General features: G+C 38.2%; 1 protein-coding gene across 4 annotated transcripts in view; it reads left to right on the plus strand.

The window, feature by feature from the left end:
• ENOX1 (ecto-NOX disulfide-thiol exchanger 1) overlaps positions 1-25,814 on the plus strand; it is a 697,060-nt gene that overhangs the window by 342,589 nt on the left and 328,657 nt on the right. For all 4 annotated transcript variants that reach the window (XM_043998993.1, XM_043998992.1, XM_043998994.1 and 1 more), the window contains one exon: positions 3,695-3,848. The gene's annotated coding sequence lies outside the window, so the exon portion shown is untranslated. The remainder of the gene's footprint in view (positions 1-3,694; positions 3,849-25,814) is intronic.

A 25,814-nucleotide genomic window follows, 5' to 3' on the forward strand; every position in this document is an offset into this window, starting at 1 on the left:
AGAAGAGACTACACTTGTTTGAATACAGAGAATGAAGGGGAGGGAGGAGACAAAGGTGAGTTGCTCCCTCTTGCTTCCTTCCACTGTTTAGAATGTGCAGAGTTCCTAGAGGCTTGGAAGAGTGTGGGAGAATTCATGCCCTCATGTTCTTTAAGACCTTCCACTCAATGCAATATGATGTTTGACAGATAAATACAACAAATCCATTCTTGGTGATCTCTTTGTACAGGGAATTATGAAGAAGCAACATAGTTTAAATATATAAGTTTTCTGGAGTTCAGTAAAGCCAGAACATGGGAGAAGCATTTTGGTTTATGAAGAAAGCAGAAGAATATTCATTACTGTGATAATGTAAATTTTATAACAAACGATAAATTCATTATTTTTAGTTTCTTGATTTTTTGGAAAATGCAATCATAGGTTCATGAAATTAGAGCTAGAAATGATTGTAGAGTTCATCTAAACTTCCTCACCCCCTCATTTTATAGATGAGGGAATTGAGGGGTGAGAGGGACTACATCCACACAGTGCCTGTGACAAGAGCCAAATCTAGGTCTTTTGACTCCAAATCCAGCATACCTTATGGTGTACCATGCTTCCTCTACCAGCCCAAGTACTAGCAACAATTGTACATCTTTTCATTCCTCTGTCCAGAATAAAAGAAGGTGTCTGGTTTCACTTTACAGTGACAGACATGTTTTCCTGAACAATACCCCATAAAGGTCACGTTGGAGATTTGAGTCAAGCTCTATGATTCAAATTTGAGCCTGTCTTTTTTTAAAAATGCAATGTCTCCAGCTTGCCAAGTTCCATCAAAATCCATGGTGTTAGGTTGGATTATGAAATAATGGACCAGGACCCAGTGGGATACTGTATCTTCATTGGCAACACATATATAGATTTCCGACTTTGCATTGTCTGCTGGACCTGTTTTGTAGTTCAATTCTGATTTTCACACCAAATCCAGGAATGATGTCTAATTTCATGGGCTGTTTCTGCCAAAAGTAGTTCATTTTCTAGCTTATCAATTATCATCAGAGGATTTATGTAACCACCTAATCCTTGTTATTTGTTTAAAGTTATCCTTGCTAACTTGAAATTCGCCAGTGACAGTTCTTTGGGGTGTGTGAGAAGGGAGCGAGGGAGGGACGAGGGAGGGCTGAGAGCACCTGGGAGCATAACCTAAAATCTTTGTTCAAAAGCTATTAAAAAAAAACCCCACAGAACTCAGAATGTTCTGTAGCTGAGCTCTCTTATCTAGTTCTATGTTTTTCGTTTGTTATCTCCCTTATCCCCTTTGGTCTATTTCTTTCTTCCTTCAATTAAATAAGCACTTATTGAGGCTTTAGCATGTACCCCCTAACCCTTTGTTCTTTGTCCCCATAGAGATGAGTTAGTCTGGTCAGCGAAGGTATTTCAAACTGGCTCCTTTTTCTTCTTTTTCTTCCTGTAGTATTCCTACTCTTCAGTCCTTGCAGAACTCAGAAATATCACTGACATGGACTTTTTATTCATGACTTAGGTTTCCTGCTGCCAAGCAATGAATAGGCTGCAAGTGACCTTCTTGCTCCCATCATTTTACAGCTCCCTCCTATCATAGCAAGCTCCTCAAATATCGCATGGAATATGAGCTTGTAGCCCTCCTTAGACACGGTTTCCCCCCGTGGTGCAGAGCACCGGGGATTGGATGAAGGCAGTTTGCAGCCCTTGGTTGGTGGGCCCTAGAGAGATTGGGTTTCTCACACTTGTGACATGCTGTGATAAGCATGAGGGCTGGGAATACTCATGGTACAATCTCACCGGGCTAGCTGGCAAAGGGTAAGTTACACTGTTCTCTAGGTTGGCTTTTGGAAGCTGAGATAACATGCGAGCATTCACAACTAGAAGTATATGGTGAACATGACTTTCTTTAGCACCGTAGGGGAGAGAGAGAGGTGGAAGGGGAGGAGGAAGTGAGGAGGCATTATAACAGGACCAAGTGCCATGCCAAGAGTGCTGTGCTCAGTCTCAGAAGCCGTGGTTTTGAGACAGAGCTCTGCCCCTTTATTCAGTCATTGACTGCTTTGATAGCTGTGGTGTGTTCAGAATGAGAGTTGATGGGATAGTTCCAGTGGCTTCTGCCCTGCTCTCACATGGCTGAGGTATTGTTTTTGGTTCTAGGGACTACAGTTTAAGAAGGACATTGGCAAATAAAATGAGATCCAGAAGAAAACAACTAAGACAATTAGGTTGAAGGAAGTGGAAATTAGGATTGAGGATGTTTTACCTAGAGAAGCTCTGAGGGAGAAATGTGTTAGCTATCTTCAAGTATTTGAAGGGCATTTGAGTGGATAAGATATTAAGCTTGGGGTTTTTTTGTCTCATATAGAAGAAGGGGGAGCAGTGGGTAGAAAGTCCAGAGTCAGATTCCAGCTGATTATATGCAAAATTTTCTAGTAAGTAGAGTTGTTCAACAGTGGAATGAGGTGCCTGGGGAGGAAGGAAATAAATCATTCATTGCTGATGATTTTCAAATAAAGGCTAGATGACTGTTTTAATTTGGGGGGGGGGGATAGAGAATGTTGTATTTACATGACTGTGAATAAAAGCCTCACTTTTCTCATCTGTCAAATGGGGTTGTTGTGGGAAGAAAACCCATTATAAATGATAACGTTCCAGATAATATGACTTGTTCTTCTTAAGGGTGATTATATTACTATTGAGGGTACTTTGTCTTTTTGTACTGTTGAAGCCAGGTATTACCTCATATTGTATATACTTAACAGATTTGGTTGGGGTGATACTATTCTAGGAGGAGCAGGGATAATGGAAGAATAACAGGAAGTCAGATAAAGTTTAATTCCCCAAACACTCAACCAGTCTGTAGATACCTACAGGGCCAGAGCTAGATTTTCAATTCCTTGCCTCTTGTTATTTTTTTTTAAGTATGGGGGAGGAGCATGGCTTTGACATAAATGCATGTCTTTTGTGTTTGTGCTGTGTATAGTCTTATTGGAAAAGTGCTGCTAGAAGCCAGGTAGATGCATTCGTGTGGTGTTTGCCTGAACAGGACAATGCAAGGCACATATATCAGTTGAACGCAGAATATGAAAGATGATCTCTTCTTTTGGAGATGGGTCTACATTTAGGTAAACCCAAATAGACATGGTGTTGCCTATTTTACTGCCAAGTCCATTCTTAAAAGATCCATCCATCCATCCATCCATCCATCGATAGATTGATCTGTCATCTATCTATCATCTATTATCTATCTATCTATCTGTATTATATATTTATCATCTGATCTATCCATTTATCTGTCATCTATCTATCTAATCTATCTTATCATCTATCTGTCCATCCATCCATCCATCCACCTATTTTTTTCTTATACATTTATTTTTTTATTTGCTCACCTGTAATTTTTTGCTCTTTCTTTTCAGCAATACTTTCAGTGAGCTTTGTCTTTCTACTCTTTGTTCCTAATGTTGTTGGTAAAGCAAAACCCACCACTTTGCTTTGTTACGAAACATCATCATCAAACAGCAATCTATAATAAGACTGAGTTGCAAAAAATTAATTTACCTGTTAATGCCTAGATTAGTGGTAGTTGCACAGCTAGCATTCAGTTGAATGTGCCTTTATGAAGATGGTTATTTCTGACAGGTTTTTAGCCCTCTGTTCTTTCACTGACCTTCTTTTTCTTTATTTCTAGAGACATTCTGGTTATGTTAGAACTTCACACAAGTCCTGCCCTGTCCTTGTTCTGTGAGCAACTTCCATTTGAAAAATTCCTGTGAGTGCTTCCTTTTAACAAGTTCTCAGAAAGCAGAGAGAGCCCTGTCTTCTGATGTGCCACCATTTTTAAGGTTTGTGTTAACTTTCCGTTTTTATTAATGAAGTGGCCAGTGATTCTATAGAGTGTTTCAGAATTGTTCAGTTATTACATTGTACTGCTGAGGCAAAGTGAGGGGAGAGGATGGGTTGGGAGAGGGAGTTCCCTTCAGTCACGGTATCATTCATTGGACCGGGGCTTGTCGGCTTTGTTGATGTTGAAGAGAAATGAGAGGCCATGTGATAGGCTAGAACTCATGCCACCACTCTCTACATTCTGGGTTGTTACAAAAATTCTAGAAACCAGGGGTTCACCAGTATGTTTACAAAACAAGTCATGTTCCTGTATTGCACATCTTATGGTTTTAGCCACATTTAGTAAAAACAAAATGCACAAACATACAAATATGCACAGAGTACTTATTAGTGCAAATAATGCATTCCATGAAGTAGTCGTCTTATTTGATTTTTTCATTGCATATTTCCATTTGGCTTGAACCAATTACTATGTTTTACATACAGTTAAAACTTCAAATAATGTGGATTTAAATGAGACCCCTTCACAGAACTTATTACTTGTACTAATCAGAACCCAGTTATATGGATATGTATTTATACATTGTATATACATAAGTGTGTATGCATATATACACATTATATGTATCTTTGGTATTTGGTTGAAAATAGAATAGTGTTATCTCTTTGAGCCCTCTGTTGAATTTCAGTAGACAATGTTACAGTTAGATTTTAAAGTCACAAAGTTAATCTTTGGGTCAGAATGAAAACTTTATTATTCAGGAAATGCTCATTAAGCGTCACTATGTATCAGGACAACAGGACAGACAGTGATAAATTAAATGCACGAATCTCACAGGAAACATAAGGTAATTGTTCATCACCAGTCTGGTAGTTTAAAGCCCTAACTTGCCAGTTATAGGAAAACAGTTCTGATCCCTAGAGTTTACAATCCTATAGATTTACATGACATCATTTTGTCTGCAGTCATGGGTCATATAAGCAATCTCCCCTCCTTGAGGGGCCCTGTTTGTTAAGAAAACAACAGAAGTCAATAAAGCATCTTATCTTTGGAGTGGATGCCTCTGGGTTTGGCCCCTCCCTCTTAAGGAAGGTCTCTTTGTGAGGTTTTGTCATCTTGTAGTCAGACTTAGCAGTAAAGCAGGGCTGGGGATGAGCAAAGGCTTGGCCCAAAACAATATGCATAGTATCAGAAGCTAGCTAGAAATGTTCTTGAGTTAGGATGCTTCTATGAGGGAGGAAAGAGTGTAATAATATTATAAATAATTGGTAGAAATATATTATACATATATTTGTATATACATGATTATCCTAGCATAAACCATTATATAAAAATGTAAAACATGAATATATAATGTTTCTAGCAGTTGCTTACTTGGATATCATAATTACTTATAACCTTTTTTTTGGGGCAACTATTTTGGATGTTAAGACAGCAGAAAGCAAAACACTTTTATTTTGAAAATACTTGCTTGCTTAGACCTGGCCAAAGGCTAAGTTCGCTTTACGTGTGGTTCACAGAAAGAAAAATCAGCAGGGCATAGGGAAAATAGTCAGTGTGGTAAATGGATGAAAAGAAAATGAGGAGTAGAGGAGGAGGGAGCTCAGCATTCTCCCTGGAATGACAAGTCTTTTTTCCACAGGCATCCATTTCATTTGGTAGGACTTTTATTCTGTCCACAGTGACAAATGTTTTCTCCCTTAATAGCCCTTTACTGTTGGTTTTTTATTTTATTTCTACTGAGAAATCAAAGTAGATTGCACCGCAACGTACGGGCCAGATTCCAGTTTTCCCACTGCACCCTTCATCTCTGCGCCACACACTTAACTCACTTTGAAGAGCAGAACAGGGTGCGGAGGGAAATAAGAATTTATATCTCCATCTTCAGGGCCTTGTCCTGTCGTTTTGGGGGGATGCCACCTGGATGTAGTATCTGTGGAGTCATAGACGTGGAAGGGACCAGAAAAGTCATCAAAGCAATTCTTTGTCTTCAGACAAGACCATGCTTAAACTATTCCAGACAGATACGAATCAATTTATTTTAAAGCTCTTCATAGCCAGGGATTCTAAAACTTCCTTTAGTAACCTATTCCTATAACCCTCACTGTCAGAGAAACCTATATCATTTCTAACCTACATTCCCTATGCTGTGCCTTATATTCATTTCTTCTTATTCAGTCTCTCCATGGAGATGGGAAACATGTGGTCACTGTCCACTGTATAATAACCTTTTCTGTATTTGAAGGCTATTATTAAATCAAGTCTCTGCCTTTTGGTGAAAATATCCCCTTTCTTTTTTTCTCCCCTAATAGATCTTATTCTTTGAAACATTTCATTATATTTCATACTCATACTGCCTACCTCATAGAGTGGTTGTAGCAAAAATACTTTGTGAACCTTAAAGCTCTATATAAATAAGATATATTATTAGTGATAGCTGTTTTCTGAAACTATCAAATATTTTATATTAAGTTATAGAAAGCAGAACCAGACTCAGTGGAGGTCAAACATTTTATAGGCAACAATATTTGGGTCAAATGGTGCCCATCAAGGAAATGTGTAATAAGCACAACAAAGAAGATAAACATTCAAGAAATAGTAGAATATAAAAATTGTTAGGGGCCTCGGTTACCATCTACTATAAGCCCTCTCCTTTTGCAGGTAGAGAAACTGAGGCCCAGAGAAGTTATGTCATTACAGTGAGGAGTGGGACCAATGGGATTTGTTGCTATTTGATATGAAAATATAAATGCAGAAGGATGTCTGTTAGGACATGAATGAAGAAGGAGGGATGGGAGCAGACAGACAAAGAAGCAAGGAGGAATGGTGAAATAGTGAACAAGGTCAGGGTCACCTAAAGAAATTAGACAATGTAAATGCTAGGCATAATGAGTTGATTGGAAGAGGCCAGAAAATCTGAAGCTTTGATCTCTCTTTCTCTCTCTCTCTCTCTCTCTCTCTCTCTCTCTCTCTCTCTCTCTCTCTCTCACACACACACACACACACACACACACACACACACACACACACACACACACACACACACACACACACACACACACACACACACACACACACACACGGAAAAGGAAGGAAAAAGGCATTTTCCATGACCCTTCTATCTATTTCTGACTCTATTTCTTACTGTTGCTGCTGATCTTGCTTCCTCCCCCAGGCAAAGCCAATAGAGGCTACTCTGATGATCTAATTAGGGTCAGCTTGTGGAGGAGAGCCAAAAGAATTAAAGGTTTTTTTGATATGCAATTAAACATCTTCCATTAATCCCAGCACCATTTTTCTTACCCATAGGCTTGCACTTAAAGATTTTTTAGTTCTGTCTGTAGTGTAACCTCCCTATCCTGTCTACCTCGTTCTTCATCTAGCAGAAATATAGAAACTGCTTCCGTGTTTCTTATCTCATCCTCCTGGTGAAGTAAAATAATAGGAGAAGGAGACGACTTGGAAATCAGAGCAAGAGAAAATCCCTATCTCCTTAATGTTTACTTGGGCTCTGGTCTCTTGAAGTAGTTACTAAAATAACTGACCTCCTTTATCAATGCTTAGCATAGTATCTAATGGATAGTTGGTACCCAATAAATGTTCATTGTCTGACAGACCATGCTAACTTGTAAGAATTGGAATTTTTGCCATGCTTTAGGCCTTACAAAATGCTTTCTATACATTTTTCTGATTCTCACAATATTTTATGAGGTAAACACTGTGGCCATTATCATTCCTTTTTTTTTTTTTTTGGTGAGGCAATTGGGGCTAAGTGACTTGCCCAGGGTCACACAGCTAGTAAGTGTCAGGTGTCTGAGGCTGGATTTGAACTCAGGTCCTCCTGAACCCAGGGCCAGTGCTCTATCCACTGTGCCACCTAGCTGTACCCCCATTCCCTTTTTATAGGTGAGGAAATTAGAATCCAAGAAGGACCCATGGTCATCCACCTAGTAAGTATCAGAGCTAGGGTCAGGCTGACTATCAAGTCCAGTGTGCTTTCCCTTACATTAGGCTGAATTCCCCATTCATATTCCTTCCTTTTAACTTTGTTAGAAATAGACTCATCAGACAAACAGATCATTAGATTCCATGAGAGAATATTTCCTAGTACTGAAATCAGAACACCAAAAGGAAACTATGAATTCATTTAGAAAACTAAGCTATTTTAACTTGCATCTGCTTTTACTTCGACCAAACTCACATATTTGATAGGTAGGTGAAAAGAAGATGAGAGTGAAAGGCTTTTTTCTTTGTTTTCTAACAAAATGGCAAACCACAAATGGTAAGTTTAAATATATAATTATATATAAAGTTATCAATAACCTGTAATATCTCTATCTATCTATCTATCTATCTATCTACCTATCATCTCTCTATCTGTCCATCCATCCATCCATCTATCTATCTCAAAAGGCTGCCTTAATGGAAAGGGAAAAAAACACCAAAAAATTTCCCTTTGCCCTCCAGTTATTCAATGATTTCAAGCTTTCTGAATAAATTCTTTAGCCAAGTTCCGAAAATATTGAAGTGCCCATATCTCTTGTATGTGAAAGAAACTAAGCATGATGGACTTTTTGGAAGTTCTCATTTCCTGAAGTGCAATACCATATGGTACCAACTCTGTAAAGATGAAGGAATAAATATTAGCTTTATGAGATCAAGTTCATATTCTAGTTGAAAAATTGCTCATAATAAAAGACACAAGGATGTAATATAGGAAATTATAGACAAATACACTCTTTCCTTATGGTCATATATCTAATCTACACACCCAGAGACAGCTTTCTTGGAAAATCATGCTTGCAGTATAATACAACTTGTGTCTGTGATGTATTGCTCTTCTTCAGTTAACAATATATCTTAAGTGAATATCTCCTTACCAGTGAAACATTTCAGACATCTTTTCCCTATATCTTGTTAAAGAATTCTTGAGTTCTTCATAGTGTTGATTGCAAGAATGATATACAGGAAGAGATTATCCATTCTAAAAGCCTTCTGGGTTCCCTACCTGTTTATCCTGACTTTACCCCCTTCCCCCAATGCACTCCCATACCCTTTGAACATTTCATCTCTTTGGGAATTACATTAGAAAATGTCTATTGACATTTTTAGTAGAAGTCTTTATGGGAAGAAATCAATGCTCTTCTACACGAAATACCAGCACTTTAAGTGCATGATAACTGTTACTGTTAAGTCTAGATGAAAGATATTTTTTGGAGTCAGTGAGAATGTTAAAAGATTCACATTAACTCTTACATTCCCATTTCTAGTCCATAATTACTAAATCCCATTAATAGAACATAAATCTAAATGTTTTAAAACCAGGATGTTTACTTATTTGTGTTTAAATTACTTACCCTTTCCTAAAAATGTCTAAGGCAGCTGTTAATTAAAAGTCAGTCAACCAATCTACAAGTATTAAGTACCCCTACAAGGCATTTTACTTAATTTCTCTGACCAAGATATCCCAGCCAGTCTCTTCTCCATTAACTCATGGTTTTTCTCCTGCTGTGAGCCAAAAATAATCAACCAGATGGTCTCAGAGACACAAAATAGTAGAATGAATGTAAGGACCCTTGAGGGCAGAGATTGTTTCCCTTTTGTCTTTGGGTCTCTGGTACCTAGCACAGGTACTTGGTGTTTACTCAGCTACTCAAAAGGGTCTGTGATCTTAATAATTCAGATATTCCTTCTAAAGATGCAGAATGCATCCTATCCTGCCTGCCCATCCTATATAACATCAGTTCACTACAAGAGATTAATCTAACATATTGAAAGCCTTTCTTGCTTCTTCCTGACCTCACAAGGACACCACCACAGCCACTTGTCATCTTTCTCCCTCACCAACATGACCAGCCTATCTTCTTTGTCTGCCTTACAATTCCTTGTTCATTGTAGTTCTTCATTCATTATGCACTGCAGTCCATGCACACCCCATTGTGTGCCTCTCTCCATTGCCCTTTTGTGATCATTCATTTTCAGTTCTTCAGGGACTTTTGTGTTTTACATAGTAGGCACTGTTAAATATTTGTTCACTTTAATTGAAATGAATTTTCAGGAGTCATTAAATTACATTTTCTAAATCCTCACAGTGCTCCCCCCTTCAGTAACATTTCTTTTCCTGCTTTTGCCAGTTCCTGGCATATTCTGCGCATCTACTTTTTGATTTCTTCTATCTTTAGGACCCTAATCATCTAACTCATTCTTCTTTAGGATGGGTACCAGTATGATAGCATATAATCTTGCTATTAAAAAATTTGAGTCAGTATTTCTTAGATATCCAAGGAGAAATAAATTATTTTTCCTTTTACTTCCTGCTAATTCCTTCCTACAATCTAATTTTATTAACTATTTGTATTCTGCAAAGGATTTCTAATATGACTTTGTAGATTCATTAAACAAATCACCAGAGTGTGGTTGTATTTGGAATTGAAGGAGAAAAAATAAAGTGTGAAGAATTTTTTAAAAGAATATATAATGAAAAGTCACTGAAGTGCTCTTATATTTTGCACTCCCTTCTGAAGGATGCTTATTCACATTCCCAGCAACTAACATGTTACCTAATTGTAGATAGAGACTGTGTCTCAATCACCACACCAGTTCTCTTATTTTATTAAAAAATTTTGTTTTTCTTAAAAAAGTCAAGTGAGGTTGACTAATTACTAAACATTCCTGAGATACTCCCTATTCCTGAGATCGGTTTCCATCTGCCATCTTGAAACAGAATGGGAGCCATTAAAAGCTTTAAAATGTCACTTTAAATTAATGTTATGAAATTTGCCATGTAGGTAAGTTAGAGAGACCCTTCATTGAACTACATGGAAACTACTAATTCACTAAATCTTTCACTAGTTTAATCTTTCTCCCACTAATAGCATGTTGTCTTGAACCCTTAAACCTACTGGGATGCCAATGAGAAGTTTTAAATAGCTCTTCTAGAAGCAAACACCAGAATGTAGAGAGCTAAATATGAGCATGTAAAACTATCCTTCTTTAAAAGCTTCTGATGTTCTACATTAGCACAGTCTCAATACAGTGTTCTCAAATTCCTTCTGGCAGACCAGATTGTATAAGACACAGATAAATTGTCCAAAATCTTGAAAGTGCCTATACGTCTGAAGTTTTAGCCTGTATTCAAGTTGTTTCCTGGAATTTGTTGCATGATGAGACTTGGATTTCTATTCAGTTAATGATAATCTTAAGTATAGCTGCCTGCTGAGACCATTGACACTACTGAAGCTGCAACTTTTGAAAGGATTTTTTAAAAAGCAACTAAGTTAAAAAATATAACTGTAGTAAGCAATGGCAGGTGTATTCTCAAGTTCACTTTTCCCTGTTTTATTCCTTTATCTTTCTCCAGGACTCCAGAAGGTATTGACCACTTGCCAAATGCATTTTTCTCTATGGAAACATTAACCATCATTGAGTAGTTTCCATTTGTCCTTCAAGGATGCAGGTTTGGATTGGTTCATTCTGAAAATCAACCAGAAATTAATTTGCTTGTGTGCATCGATGATGACTTTCTGATAAACTGAGATTTTTGGTGCCAAGTTCAGATCTGCAGCAGGCTTTTGGAGCTGAGCATAAACTCTTTATAAAAAGAGGGTTTGTGTCAGAAATGCTGATCCAGCTTTCCCTACAGCTACTCCGCCAAGGCACCACCATCTATGAGGGCTTTCATGTGTGCCTAGAATCAATGGAGAAATGCTTTTCAATCTTACTTAGCTCACATGTATTTTTAAAGACAGCTTTCGACTTTGGAGCCACCTTTCCCAGTCCAAGACTAACAATAATGTTTTCCAAGCCATGCAAATATGGTAACAACATTCTGCATTCTAGCAGACCTGGTGAGATTTTTCTTAAGGGTCTCACTTGTTATTCTTTGTGGTAGGATTTTGACAAATTGTTCATTCCTTTTTTCTGGTGGGTTTCACTTTGGGGGGCATGCCTATAGCTGGCATTCATTTAACCCATCTGCCTGTCCATCTGGGTGCATGCACTGGAGTGTGTCATGTATATGGCCCTCTTCAGGGTGGGAGCCAAGATAAATAGTTCTCTGCAGCTCACCATTTCCAAAAAAGTAATGAAAATTGCAATAGTTGTTCTCTAGTAGAAGCCGCCTCTTCAGCCCGTGGTCCACACTTGTGGTTGACTTGAATAACTGTGATCAGCTCTTGAAAGTAATGGATTTCTTTCTATCCCTTCTATCTCCAAACTTCTCTCTTTTCAGGATGTTGGGAGATAACGTATATAAAAGTCTCTAGTTTTGTGTAATGAAAAGAGTACTGAATTTGGAACTAGAGGTCCCATGTTCCAATAGTGGCTTTACTTTTGTGACCCTGGGCTGAATTCCTTTGGTTCTTAAGTTCTTCCTCTGTAGATGGAGGAGTTTGGAGTAGATCAGTGGTGTCAAACTCAGAAATAGTAAGGATCCCTACATATAGACTTAGTTTTAAAATGTAATCTATGTTCCATCGTCTTTTTATTTCTACTAGAGTAAGTTCTGAGAGCTGGAATTGTAGGTAGAGTCTGACGGGAGCCCTGCCCCCCCCAAAAAAAGTTGATTTCAGAAGATGAAGAAGCTTATCTGTGCATGGGGTTGTCATCACTATTCTGAACTTGTTTTCTTCAGCATCCCGAGGGATGTAGTGGGGGAGAGCAGAAAATGGACAGCTGGAAAGGGCACCTGGGGCACAAGTAAAGGAGGATTGATTGAGCCTAGGCAAACTCACTAATAAGCTTTCCAAGTGGAGGTAGACAGAAGTTTTGGTAGAAATTGAAAAGGACAGGAAGCCAGTGAAAACTACTAAATGGTTTTCAATACGAATAAGTAAATCAGTAACCATTTTGGATAGAAGGGCACTTAGACTTGTGGTTGTTTAGGAAAAAAAAAAAAGGAAGCAGGCTCTGTCTTTCACACATCTAAAGAGGGCATCTGTCTAGCATGGAGGTGCATCACTTCATCAGGGTGATGTGGCAAAGGGATTAAGGATGTGTAGGTAATAGTAGCCCTGCTGCCAACAGAATATGAATTATTTATAAATAAAGCTAATCTTCAAATTTACATCTGCATAACTGGAATAACCATTCACAGCTTAGTGAAAATACAGTATATTGTGAAGGGTACTTCCCATGCTAGTTGAAAGGCTGTTGTTGTGAAGGTGCCAGCACATTTGGATATACTTTCAGGAAAAATCACAGCAGTGACAACTAATACATCTCTTTATTACACTTTGAAATATATCTGGGGAAGGGTATGCTCTCTGCAAAGCCCTTTATTTCAGATAAAGCATCTTATTTTCAGTACTTTCGATGCAAGCCCAAAGCAGATTCAAATCCCTTTTCTACAGAATGGTTTCATTATATCTGCTAATTCAGACACACCCCTACTCCCTGGCTTGTTTTAGCTTTTAAAGGGTATCATCAGCCCTGGGAATCTGATCAAGAATGCACATTTGCCTGGCTACTAAAGATAAACAGTTCCATTCATAAGCAAGGCACTGTTCTTTAAAAAAATAAAAAAATTGGAGAAAGGCAAAATTGGTTGTCAGAACTTGGGCAGGAAACACGGAAACTGAGAAATGCTAAAATTTTGGAAAATGTTAGATTACATGTGCTTTCTGATTAGTGATTGGGACATAGAGAATGGCCAAGGAAGGAAAGGGAGTATCCATGAAGGTTTTGAAAGGATACAAATTAGGACAAGGGAAACTCCTACTAATTGGGTCAAAGAGCTTTACCTGAATAATGGAAAAAACCCTAAAGTATACTAAAAATCCAAGATGAATACAGTTGTGTTACTTATAAGTACCTACAGAATCTTAAACTGATGACTAATAAATGTCTTGCCAAGAAGAGAGCCTCTCTGTCCTTACTTAATGAATATCATAGTTGCTTACTTAATTCTCACCCTTTCCCCCTATTTTTATTCCAGTATAGTCAGAGGAATCCATATTTTTTAAGTCTCTCAGTCATTATCCACCGATCTCCTCAGAAACCCTCATTTACATGGGAATAGTGATTCACCCAGAGTTGGACAGAAGTCAGTTTCTTCTTGCTTCAACAATCCTTCACTGCTTATTTTGAAGCGTTCTCTTCAGAAGGCATGTGTGTTTGTAGGAGAGTTCCACTCAAAGAAAGGGGGAGCAATGCTGATGATTTGCAAGTGAGTGAAAATTGTTGTTTTATTTGAGATGTCCTTCCCTTTCAGAATTAAGGGGTGGTAAGTAAGAATATTTCCTGCCTGTGGCAGGTTGGAAGTAGAACAAAATAAATGTAGGGAGGGAGTGAATGAATGGTAAGTATAAGTGGAGAAGTGACCCTTCACTAGTTTTCCCTTCCTACTAACCCCAAGCAGTAGTAAGATATCATGATTTCCTTTGATTTTCTTTTTTATCTTTATCAGAACCTCTTCTCTAAGTACTTGAAGTTGCTTTTCTAAAACACAAGTGGGAGAGGAGTTGAAATTATATGGAAAAACTATTTTCTTGATGTTTCCCCCTCAAAATGTAGGTTTGCTAGGGAGCAGCTAGGTGGTGCAGTGGATAGAGCACCGGCCCTGGAATCAGGAGTACCTGAGTTCAAATCCAGCCTCAGACACTTAACACTTACTAGCTGTGTAACCTTGGGCAAGTCACTTAACCCCCATTGCCTCACTAAAAAAAAAAAAAAAAGACTTCATATACCTGGGGCAGCTAGGTGGTGCAGTGGATAAAGCACCGGCCCTGGAGTCAGGAGTACCTGAGTTCAAATCCGGCCTCAGACACTTAACACTTACTAGCTGTGTGACCCTGGGCAAGTCACTTAACCCCAATTGCCTCACTAAAAAAAAAAAATGTAGGTTTGCTTTAGTTATCATGGTTTCATGACCTTTTAGAACTAAAAAAAGATCTGAGAAGTTACCTAATCCAGCCTCATACTTGACATAAGCATTCCTATCTGGCTGTTATTGTCCTCTCCTTAATAGCATTCCTTCTACTCTTATCAATGACTAGTATCATCCTATTCCTGGTAGCATTCCTTCTACAAGATCTTTCCCTAGTTTTAGTACTTTTAGCAGTGGGGATTTTAGCACCTCACAAGGCTGGCAGCTCATTTAATTTTTAAACAACCTCTAAATGTTTTTTTCTAATATCTGGTTGAAATCACTTTCCATCTCTGTGGTAGTTAAACAAAACAAAACAAAACACCTTTCTGGTTTTCTGGATCTAGCCTTTCCTGGGCAATGTACTTCTCACTATAGAAACATCCTTTTTTCCCTACTTCTGCCCCTCTCCACACAGATATAGTCTCTGTCTCTGTCTTTCTCTGTCTGTCACACACACACACACACACACACACACACACACACACACACACACACACACACACACACACACACACAATGCCTAGAATCTTCCAAACTAGAAACTTCCTTGTCCCATTCAGCTTTGTTATTGGCACCTGTGATAATCAGAATCAAGAAAACAGATGTACCTGATCAAAAGCTCATGCATAAGTATTGGATCCTTGGTCTTCAACTGCATCCAAGTCACTCTGTTCTATGAGGTATGGTTAGTTGTTCCTACACTGACTCAGGAAGAGTAACAAGATTCTGGTACTTTGTATACCAGGCCACGAGAGTATCTCTCACAACATCATTGATCTCCTTCCTTTTCTTGCTGTTTCCTCCAGAGATTATTTCACTGCAGGACTCTTCTATTCTGGCCAAAGTATAGATGTATCCAGCAACCTCCAGAAATCTAGCTATATCTTTGTCTCTCTAGTGAATTTGGATATTCCTTTACCTGTGGAGCCCTCTTCAGATGTCCTCCTCATGCCTTATGCCTCGCAGTGTCTCAAGTCTTTCTTTTTGTGAGCTTAAATACTCCTATAATGAGACCTGTTACCTTTAACATTACTGGCTCATCTGTTTCTTCTTTAGAAACCTCTCAGTCTTTAAAAACAGTAGCAATTGGGGCAGCTAGGTGGCGCAGTGAATAGAGCACCGGCCCTGGAGTCAGGAGTACCTGAGTTCAAATCCGGCCTCAGACACTTAATACTTACTAGCTGTGTGACCCTGGGCAAGTCACTTAACCCCAATTGCCTCACTAAAACAAAAAACAAAAACAAAAACAAAAAAACAGTAGCAATTGAAACAAACTTCCACCCATTGGTCCTAGTTCTGACCTTTATAGAGTAACTAATAATTACTCTTCCTCATAGAAGCCCTTCAGTAGTTGAAGACATGTCCTGGTCCTCCCAAGTCTTCAGTGTTTCCATGCTTAAATATCCCCAATTTCTTCAACCATTCTTCATATAACATGGCTTTGAGATCCTTCATTATCTTGGCCAGCCTTCCTGAATACCCTCTGAAATTTCAGTGTCTCTTTTAAATCAGTCCCTCACCTTGCAAATGAGGAAAAAGAGGTTCAGAGTCTAAGGAAAGGAACTTGTCCTAGGTCACACAGCTATTGGTACAGTTTCTTTGTATCCCTAGCAATTAACATGTGACTGATATATAGCAAGTGCTCAATAAATGTTTGTTGACCAGCTGGCTGACTGGGTTTATACCATAGTTCTCGTGGTTAACATAAGTCTAGTTCCAATCTAAATTATTGTCAGAAAATATCTTAACTTAATAAGTTTCACTGAATACACACAGAGACTGTAACACTGTTCCAAAGTAATTTTTGAAACATCTGACATTGTTATATTTTGGATAATAATTTGAAATAGCTTTCAAAATTGGACCAATGATAAGTTTTTCCATATAGCTATTCTTAGAGACCATTTCCATTCATTTGGTTGGACTATGTGACCTTTATAACTTGGAAGTTCCATGACTTTGTGGTTTTATATTCTATACACACACACACAGAGACATAAAATACAGTACTATTTCACCAAACAATATACCAGTGTTCGAAACTCCAGCCTATATTTATACCAGGCCATTTATAACTCTAAAATAAGAATATGTCAAAGGAATGGAATTTGCTTCTTGATTAGTTTTTAAAACATTATTTTTCCAAAAGTGGAAGACCAGAAGATTAATATTAATTTTTCAGAAGGATCACTAATACCATATGTCAGAAAGCCAAATAGAAATCTAAAGAATATAACAATTTATAAGCTTTAATACTTCTAGGCTTTATCCATTTTTTAAAGCAAATATAGCATTAGATTCAAATGTGTAAAAGTCCATATTAAGTAATGTCTTTTTGCAATAGTCCTAAATATTTAAGATAAAGCTATGTGTAGAAAATAATTTTTAAAAAGATAATTTCTGAGTAGGATGAATGAAACATCACTTAGCTGTACCTGTTATTTTCATCATGTAATTCCTATTGCTTATAGTAACAAAGAGGTACTTAAACTATTTGTAGAAGAAACACTTTGGATTGTATTTTTACAATGAATGCTTTAAAATCTAAGTAAAATGTACCTTGAACAACTGATTTCTATAGGTCCATGGTGCTACCTTTGCAATATTTAAGGTGATCTTCCAAAGTGTAGTTCCCAATTCTAGGAATGGGAGGTGGGCTGGATGCCAGGCAGAGAAGTCTCTTCAGGATATTACTCTCCAAATGCTCATTTTATTTTTCTTCTCTGAGGCCCCACTCTATTCATTCCAGTGGCATCTGGCAGGCTCTTGAATTTTTTGCTGGGCCCAGCATGCAGTATATTAGAATTTTCCTGGAACAACAGTCAGGGAAATACCATTTCTAAAAATATACTTTGTAGGTTTTGGGTTGTTTATTTTTTAATTTTTGGAAAAGTATATATTCTATTAGCTTATTCACATTAGCGTCCCTGACAAAAGAGGTTTATTCAAATAAAAGCCATAGCAAAGCTGATATTCTCTGTGCATAAACTACTAAACAATTGAACACATGTTTGCAAGTTCAGGAACTTTATAAAAGTCAGGTGGAACAGTGTTTCCCTTCTGTTGGCTTTTGGGCTTATTTTCATGGGATTTTGCTTATGTGGGTAAATTAGCAACTCACTTGGCTTCAGCTACAGAGAGCCACCATGCTACATTTTTGTTGGCTTAGGGAGAGAGTATGGAAAATAACAAGAGATGTGTATGGTTAAATGTGTAAAGGGGCTGATGGGTAAGCCTGGTAGGTGTGGCTTGGAAGCAGTAAAAATTTCACTTGTGACTGAAATGAATATTTTTACTTAAAAAGTTAATGTGACATCCCTGTACAAAAAACAATTAATTCCCTCATTTGCAATGTTATCAAAGCTAAAGGGGAAATTATAACACTGGCTACATTGTTAAACTGAAGCAAAACTAGAAGACCACCATATTTGGTGAAGGGACTTGATACCAAGCCTAATAAGGTAAGTTGAAAGACCTCTAATAGAGATGGGTGGAGGGGGAAGCGAGGATGGAGGAGCAGAGAAGGAAACATTGTAGTTCTCTAAGATTTTCACAGAAGCAGAGAACCTTGGAATTGGAGGGGATCTCAGAAGCCATTTAAGTTCAACTGGTACTTGAACAAGAATCCCTTTTATAGCAGACCCAACAAGTGGTCATCCAGCTTTCATTTGAAGAACTGATATGTTATTAAGGGATTCAATTTGTTCTGCTTGGCTCCGGCATATACTTATATGCTCCTTGAGAGCAAGGATTGTTGGAGACAAGCCAAGATGATAGAAAAAGAAGATGAACAACTTAGCTCTCTCCCACAGCTCCTCCAACAGATATAAGAAGAGCATCAGACCAAATAGTGATAGGGAAATTCAAGGAGAAAACAGTGAGTCATTTTCCCAAACCAGGGAGCAGGAATGGGAGCCAGCCAGCAGCTGTGTCTCCCTGATCCCAGAACCAGGCTGCAGATATAGTGTGAATTTAAGAGCAAATCTGGAACAATGCCTAGGGATGACCTGCAGCTGTGTTCCAGGTCAAGAAGTGGTTATGGATTTAGGCTTGACTATGCATGGAGTGGGAACAGGAGCCAGCCTGGAAGTATTACTATTTGACCTCAGAACTGAGTTGCAGATTCAGTTTAGACTTAGGACAGATCTATGGCTAGGTCTAGGGCTGACCTGGGACTATGTTCCAGGGCAAAGATTAGTGGTTCAACCAAGAATAATGAATGAAAGTTACAAAGAGGCAGATTTGGGCTTGATGTAAGAAAAACTTTGCTAAGTCCTGCCACCCCAAAGTTCAATGACCTGTTTCAGGAGCTGATGGGTCTTTAAATCCAGAGAGGATGCCCATTCTGGTACACGTTGGACTCGATGGTTTCAGAGGGCCTTTTTTCCCATCCCCCATTCTGTGATACATGATTTTGACTCATTGCTGTATGCAGAAAATGGTAATTTAATTCAGAGATCATTTAGGAGGTACCTACTGTGTGCAGAGCACTGTGTTATACACAGGGTTGGAATCAGTTTAAATATCCTGTCTTTGTGGAACCTATAGTTTAGTAGGCAGATTTGAGTCATATAAAGATAAATGTAATATAAAACAATATATGATATTGCAGTCTGGGAAAGTGAAGTGCTCTGTGATGTCTCAAAGGAGAAAGGTGATTATTAACTGGGCAAGATCAAGAAAAGCTGACTTACTGGAATCTAGCTTTGAAGAGTGGTTGGAATTCAGTCAATGGGAAAGAGAGAAGTACAGAATAAGGAACAATCTGAGCAAAGACACATGAAGGTATTGTGGCCTATATCCTGCAGATTGTAAACCATGCCGTCTGGTAAGACCACTAGATAAAGCAGGAAGGGGCAGCCTGTTGTTAGAATGTGAAGGACCTTGAATAGGAGGCCAACGGATTTGAACTTGGTTTTGTCAGCAATAGCATTCTGAGCAGACGGACCCTAACCAGGTCTGTATATGAGGGAAGTCTGGTCTATGTTGTCTGGCAGTGCAATTATGGATGAATACAAGTAGAGGAGGTGACCCGAATGAAGGCTCTGGCAGTAGTTCAGGCAGGTTGTGTTGAGTTCCTTTATTAACTAGGACTGTGGCGATGAGAATAGAGAAATGGTGAACTAATAGAATTGATGAGATTTGGGAACTGATCAGATATGAGAGGTGAGAGAGAGGGAAGAATCAAATTTAATAATATTGAAGCTTAAACCAGATGGCTGATACTTGCAAAATAGTGAAGGCAGGAAGAGCCGATTTTTGAGAAAGGATGATCACAGACTGGGACGTGTATTGAGTTGGCAATGCTGGTTGGACACAGGTTTCCTTTAGGAAGAAGTGTCCTGTTTATAGGGGATTAGAGATATGGAACTGCAATTCCAGAAATGGGTTGATATTGGAAGTAAAAATTTGGCAGGCATCTAGGTAGAGATGTAAGTGAATAGCTGTCCAAGGGAGTGAGTATGGGCAAAGATAAAGGTTTCATGACTAAAACTTGAGGAATATTTGCATTCAGGGGTTAGGCAAAGAGCAAGGATCCAGGAAAGGAGATTAAAACACAAATGTAACAAATACTTCCTTCACCTAGGTCTTTCCTGTTATTTAGAACTTGATAAATGTGATCAAAGATTAGTATTTCCATACACAAAGAAAAGCAGAAAAAGAAGGAATATATATGTCCACACATACAGAAATCTCTATTACTTACAGTTTAGTTTTTGTAAAGCATATAATATATTCAACGTGTTATTGCTGTCCTTGTTGGTATCTCCCTTACTTTTTATGCATTTGTGCATAGTGGATTTGCAGTTCCATATGCAATCATCTTTTTTATTTTACTAATGTTAAGGAAATGCTTGTTCCATAATTAAAAATAAAATTTAATAATAAAGAAAGTTAATGTAAACAGCAAAAAAAATGCTAGTATCGCACTTTTATTTTCCCTTTTCTAGTTATGTCTATAGACTAGCTAGTAGGGGAAAATGTTAGAAACATTTAAAGAAGACATTCAAATTTGACCTTCAGATAATATCCCTTTCTAACTTTATTGAAAAACACTAATGATAACTACAATATTAGTTGACTAGAAAGGGAAAATAAATAATATAAAAGCTACTGATACTAACTATAAATAAGAGAATAATAATTAATAACAGAACAAAAAGATTCCTGAAATCCTAGTCTCATAGGTTCACAGATTTAGAATTGCAAGGGATTTTTTGGGGTTATCTGGTCCAGACTGACTTAAATCAAGTGAAGTGAGAAAGTATATTAATTGCCTCTGTTTTTACAGATGAGCTTACAGGGTAGTGAGCCTTGTTTTGTGAATTTTATTGCCTCTCACGGAATTCTAGAATTTGGGACGTGGAGAGGACTTCTCCAGCCATCTGGACATGTTCTTTTGCAGATGAATTGGTTGGCTTGGACTAATATGGATTGGAGCCATCATTTCATGCTAGGCCTATTTTTTTAAAAGGGGGATTCTGGGATGCTCTTCTCTATAATGCTAGTCTATCCAGACATTTCTCCTCCCCATTTTAAAAGGTTGAGTACTAGGACTCTTAAACCTAGGGTTGATAGTGAGTCCACCCCAAAGCTGGTGTTGCTGAGAGTTTCCTTCTCTTTTTCTTTAGAAGGCTGAGATTCAGAAATTCTCACAGCATAAATATGTAGTTTTCCTTTCCTGGGACCACATAGTTGAGGGAATGTGAACTTGCGATATGCCTCGGATGCTGCTGATCCAAGATTTAATTGAGGGCGCTTAGGTTTCAAGAATTTAGGGATTGTGTACTCACTTACTCCACCATTAACCTGGCTACTGCTACCTCTTAGAACTAGAGGCTACCACATCTAGGGTAGATAAGGCTAGTTCCTTGGGGACTGTTCAGGCAACTCCTAGGGACCAAAGTATGACCTCAGATCTCTCTGACTCAAGTCTCTCTCTCTACAAAAATATAAAAGGGGAGGCAAAGGGGGAAAATTGACACCTTTTTAATAGTCCTTGCATGAAGTCATCAAGACCTAAGTTTAATTGTGAAACCAGCTAAGTGGATAGAGCCCTTGGTCTGGATTCAGGAAGATCTGAATTCAAATTTGGCCTCAGACACTTAATAGCTGGACAAGTCCCTTTACCTCTGTTTGCTTTAATCTCCTGGAGAAAGAAATGGCAAATCACTCCAGTATCTTTGCCAAGAAAACTCCGTGGACAGTATGGTCCACAGGGTCATGAAGAGTCAGACATAAATGAACAGTTTGAATGTTGCTTTTCACACTTATAGGCTGTGTGACACTGGGTAAATAATTTAACCTCTCTCTGCTGATGTTTCTTTGTATAATTGCTCCTACCTTACAGAACTATCGTGGAAGATCAAATGAAATAAAATACATAAGGCATTTTGCAAACCATAAAGCCCTAAGTAAATGTTGACTATCATCAATTTTATCCCCAATGACTTTAAAAACAGCCATGAGCACACATCCCAGGTACCTAGAATAAAAGACCTCCAAAAGGTTCACCATCCTATAAACGGATCAGGTGGATAAGGGAGTTAACCGGATTGGCCCCTGGAGGTCACAGCACTTTATAGGTTTCCAAGTGCTTTCATAACTGTTTCCCCATTTATGCCAACGTGATAATTGACCAATGTTCCTTTTCCGCATCTATCAGCCAGGCTCCTCAAGGCACACAGACTTCTTCTCAGGTGTTCCATAAAACGACTTTTGTCCAGTTTGTCATCAATTGGCAACTCTCCCAAGTTAATCAGCAGATTCGTTTCAGTTGACTAGCTAATCTAAGTCAGACATTTCAGTTTAAGAAATCTTTAAGAGCCAGTGCTTCCTTTGTTTTGGCCAATATAGATTTATATGGTGTATTGAGGTTTAAAAAAAAAAGTATTGCTTGTTTTTTTTAACTTTGAATAAAAATATCCCAGGTATTATGGGCACTTTGGGGGAAAATAAACAGGCACCATCATGTTATTCTTTCAGCCAGCACATGTCTAAGGTAGTTGTCAATAGAAACGGGAGCAGACATTTGTCTTCATTAGTTATTCCAAGGTGCAGCTTTTTGGATGCAGGTGGCCTAACTGTTCACAGGCACGTTAATTTGCCAATTATTGTACCTGCAGCTCCGCACAGATACTGATTAGTTTCACATTTTGCTCAGTGGGCAGTTTAATGTTCTTGTCACCTTAAATTGAGCTTTAAATGTGCAGAGCGGGGGGAGAGAATGTCAAACCCATTCCTACAACTTGGGGGCAACTCTCAGGAACTCACATACTTTCTGAGTACAGGTGTTAAAAGGTCTGGGAGATTAATAGAAGAGCAAGCTAAGAGGGTGAAAGACTATCAGAAAGGTAATGTGACTCTTAGTTTTAAAAAAAAGCCTATAATCATTCTGTCTTCTTTTCTTTTCTTTTCTTTTTTTTTTTTTTTGCGGGGCAATGGGGGTTAAGTGACTTGCCCAGGGTCACACAGCTAGTAAGTGTCAAGTGTCTGAGGCTGGATTTGAACTCAGGTACTCCTGAATCCAGGGCTGGTGCTCTATCCACTGTGCCACCTAGCTGCCCCCTTATTTTCTTTTACAAGAATGTTATTTTCTCAAATGCCAAGCCTAAACTCATGCTTACTGGCTAAGATCACTGTCATATTTTAAGACCTTCCAGGCTTTCATAGATCTGTGCTTCTGTTGATGTGAACCCTCCTTCCACTGATGGAGGTCTCAACCCCTCTTCTCCATAGTAGATGGTCTTAGTGTATTCCTGTAGCTGTCAACATTCACCACCATTTCTGCTGAAGAGCTAGACCACTCCTCATTGGATGAGCTGCACACTATGCCCCAGAGACCATGCTAAAAGCCTTTCCATCTTACTCTGATATCCTCCCCTGACAAAGGATTCACTAACCTAGGATCCTCTCCATACCACAGCAGTATCAGAATAGCCAAGTAAGTCAAAGGGCTTGACTTCAAATCTCAGCTTTACTGGACATCATTTGTGTGGCTTTATGCAAATTACATAGTCTCCATTCAGTTTCCGTGTCAGTTTCTTATCTCAGGTTGTCACCTAATCTCAGTTTCAGTTTCTTTGTTTATAAAACTAAGGCTTGAGACAAGTATCCTATTAGGCCCCTTTCAGTTCTAAATTTGGGGAAGTCCTATGATACAGTGGAAAAATTATTGGATTTGAAGTCAAAGTATTTGGGTATTAATCCTTGGTTCTGCCATTTATTACTAGTCTAAATTTAGGCATGGCATTTAACCTCTTGGGTTCCAATTTACTCAAATTTTTTTTTTTTTGGCTGGGCAATGAGGGTTAAGTGACTTGCCCAGGGTCACACAGCTATAATTTACTTATTTAAAAAAAAGTCAATTAAAAAAATACTTGTTTATTTGATTTGAGGGAGGATAGACCAAATAATCTCTTAAAGTCCCTTAAAATACTAAATCTAGAAACCTATGAGACTAGGATTTCAGGAGAAAGTAATCATGCCAAACATAATACTTTGAGAGCTTTCTTATTTAAGTAACCTGAAGCAACTTAGACCTTCTGAAAGCACAAAGTATGTTGCTTTAGTTTTAAATCTAATGAGCAAAGTCACTTACCTACTTACATTTCAGTCAACTTTGCAACATCCATGACTCATTAATGCATTCTCCTGAAAATTACCAGGAAATAGTTCCCATTGGAAAAACCTGAAACCACACTGAACATCTGCTGGTGAAGGTATTCATTAGTTCTGTCTGCTGTTCTTTTGGCTAATTGCCTGGGAGTGAAGTTGACGCATTTATGGGGGCTTAACCTGGTGCTAGTATTAGCAGAAGAGATCATGTAATGTTTGGAGAAGGAATGGAAAATGTCAGGCGCGTAGCATCCCAAACATAAACTTTATTTACTACTCTCTTGAACAGTTTGTTTGCCTACAATATTGTTCACACAACTGATAAGAGAAAATGTATTTAATAACTACTCAGTGCTAATATGCTGTAGTATGCATGGCTGCCTAATTTAATTTATCTCTGATTAAGCCTATTATGTTTGAGATCACTTTACAGAAGAGACTTTTTTGCCAGCTGTAAGCTTATTTGAATTGTAATATAAGTTAATAATGTGTGAAATAACCAGCGGTGCCTGCTTCTAAATGTTAATTTTACCAAATGACTTCCTGAGTTAGTGCATATACAGATCATTCATTGGCATGTAGTTGGCATGTTATTGATTTGAGGGGGAATTGTGTTGTAGTGGAAGGACTATTTGGACTTGGATTCAGAAGGCTTGAATTCAGATCTCTAGTCTTTCACTTATTCACTTTGTTACTCTAGCAAGATTTCTTAACCTTAGTTTCTTAATTTGTACATTCCTTAAATGGTTTTCTCCTTTGGGGGAGGTAGAAAAGAAAGAGATGAGATGTTTCAATCTCCAGACCCCATTAGCCATTAGATCATATATTTATATCTAGAAGTGAATTAGCAATCACCTAGTCAAAATTTCTCCTTTGATTTTTTATTTTCTCTTCAATCCACAACCATTTTAAAGTTAAAAGAAACTGAGGTATAGGCAATATAAATCAATTATTTTGCTAGTCTTTTAAAATTATGTTTGCTAAAGTGGGTTTTTTTAAACAATAGTAATTATCTTTATTTATTTGTTTATTTTTGCGGGGCAATGAGGGTTAAGTGACTTGCTCAGGGTCACACAGCCAGTAAGTATCAAGGGTCTAAGACTGGATTTGAACTCAGGTCCTCCTGAATCAGGGCTGGTGCTTTATCCACTGTGCCACCTAGCTGCCCATCTAAAGTGGGTTCTTAAAATTATTTGTTACTTATATATTAACGGATATTGCACTCATTTTGGCAGTAAACATTTATTATTAATTAATGTTATATATTAGTAAAGAATTGGTCACTTGGGAAAAGCCCAGGACCCATTTTGTCTATTAGAGAGACAGCACATGGACTCAAGGAGAGTTCAGAAGCCTCACATTACTACACTGTTCTAAGAAAGAGAGCACACACCAAGCGACAGCATTCCAAACCAAGGGAGTGGGTCCAGGAAGCCAAGAATGCTGACCCTAGAGTGGTCAAGGCTTTTATCCTCTTTT

Source organism: Dromiciops gliroides, chromosome 3, assembly GCF_019393635.1.
Source record: "Dromiciops gliroides isolate mDroGli1 chromosome 3, mDroGli1.pri, whole genome shotgun sequence".
NCBI lineage: Eukaryota > Metazoa > Chordata > Mammalia > Microbiotheria > Microbiotheriidae > Dromiciops > Dromiciops gliroides.